Source organism: Ranitomeya imitator, chromosome 1 (genome assembly GCF_032444005.1).
Source record: "Ranitomeya imitator isolate aRanImi1 chromosome 1, aRanImi1.pri, whole genome shotgun sequence".
NCBI lineage: Eukaryota > Metazoa > Chordata > Amphibia > Anura > Dendrobatidae > Ranitomeya > Ranitomeya imitator.
In genome coordinates this window covers 625,842,693-625,844,635 of record NC_091282.1, presented here as the reverse complement: position 1 = coordinate 625,844,635, position 1,943 = coordinate 625,842,693, and the positions used below count along the sequence as shown (strand labels likewise).

At 37.5% G+C, this 1,943-nt stretch overlaps 1 pseudogene; it reads left to right on the top strand.

The window, feature by feature from the left end:
• Positions 1 to 354: 354 nt before the first annotated feature.
• On the top strand, positions 355 to 1,616 carry LOC138637322 (olfactory receptor 12D1-like; annotated as a pseudogene).
• Positions 1,617 to 1,943: the final 327 nt, after the last annotated feature.

Genomic DNA, 1,943 nt, shown 5'->3' with positions numbered 1-1,943 from the left:
CTTGCATATGCTCCGCATACTCTGGTATATCATTTATTCACACTCATATTCTTGTATATTATTATAGAAATGTAACTACCTGGCCTCATTTTGTGCATGCACGCATCTCTTAGGCCATGGACTAGCTGCAGTGAGCATGTCATCATTGTAGGAATAGTATACAAGACAGGGGGTCCACTGGAGAAGGTATTCCCTACCTTTAATTGCCATGATGTTAGTGTGTTAGAGATGAGAGAATTAATTCTCAAGACTCCAGTCTATTGGCTAGGTAAGTACTCGTCCCGCTGGACAGGAGGCCTGGGATATCTTTACCTCCGAGCATTACAAACTCTTTTGATTTATTGACCCGAGGTCATGGGTGCGTCAAGTCACACGGCAGTCATAGATTATTGACCTGATCAATGAACCTGAGTCTAACAACTGATTTCTCCCATCTCGAATGCTTTTTTTTTATTTGTGAAGTCTAAATTAAATTAAATTGGGGAATTCAAAGTCATCTATTAGCTCTTAAAACTTTGCTATGCTGGTACTTGAAAAAGTAATACATGACATACCAAAAGATATTTTACGTGTCCTACATCACCTGATCATGCCTTGTACTTGACATTGCCTATAATGTTCCACAGGTAAATCATGCTTAATAACCAGTGCTTACTATACTTCTAGATTCAAGCCTTTCAAGAGACCTCATAAACCGAACATCGGTTGGAGAATTTATCTTGGTTGGCCTCACAAATGTCAAAGAACTTCAAGTTATATTTTTTTGTATAATTTTATTATTCTTCCTCTTGAACCTTACTGGTAATATTTCAATTTTGTGGTTTGTGTCTTTTGATTCAAGTCTCCATACTCCTATGTATTTTTTCTTGGGGAACCTTTCCTTTTTCGATATCTTCTTCTCATCTGTTGCCGTGCCAAAAATGCTTTGTGACTTCTTTTCTCAGCAGAAGACAATCTTATTTGCTGGCTGCATTGCTCAGATGCATTTTTTTCATTTCCTGGGAAGCTCTGAAGTTACTTTACTCACTGTTATGTCTTATGACCGTCTGGTGGCGATAAGCAACCCCTTACGTTATTCAGTTATTATGAACAGGAAGCTTTGTGTTTGCCTTGTTATCGGCTCTTATACTACTGGATTTCTCCATTCTCTTTTGCATACATTGCTGACAGCGAAGCTTCCATTTTGTGGACCTAACAAGGTCAACCATTTCTTTTGTGATGTTAAACCAGTACTAATATTAGCTTGTGCAGATGTATCCCTCAATCTAAAACTTCTCACCATGGTAACCGGATATCTGGCAACTGCATCCTTTCTACTTACCCTTTTCCCATATGTTTTAATAAGTAAATTTCTTCTGAAAATACAAACAATTGAAAGTCGAAAATGAGCATTTTCTACATGTAGCTCCCACCTCATGGTTGTCTCTCTCCTCTTTGGAACGGCCATGTTTACCTATTTGGGACCTTCTTCACAAGATATTTTAGATCATGATAGAGCTGCTGCTGTGCTCTTCACAGTAATAACGCCAGCTCTAAATCCAGTTATATACACACTGCGCAACAAAGACGTGAGACAAGCCATAAAAAAGGCTATTATAAAGTGTCAGAAAATGTAAAATAAAGAAAAAAAAACAACTAAAAAAGGTTCATTTTCATCTTTTGATATTAATCTTTAGAGGGAACAAAAAAGTAAGCAAGCAAACAGATGCAAAGTTGACCCAAGTTTTATGGAAACAATATGAAGTGGTAAACAAATACCAGAACCCCATTTTAGCAAAGTGCTTATGATGGAAATCTAGCATAAAATATTTTGAAAAGTTTCAATTTGTGTACAATGCTTATTTGCACAAAAAATTGTCGACTTTTGGTGTTTTCATGCTTTGGCCAGCTCTACCAATATGGGCATAGCTGAGGCGGGACATGGCATGGTGCTGCTTGTGCAT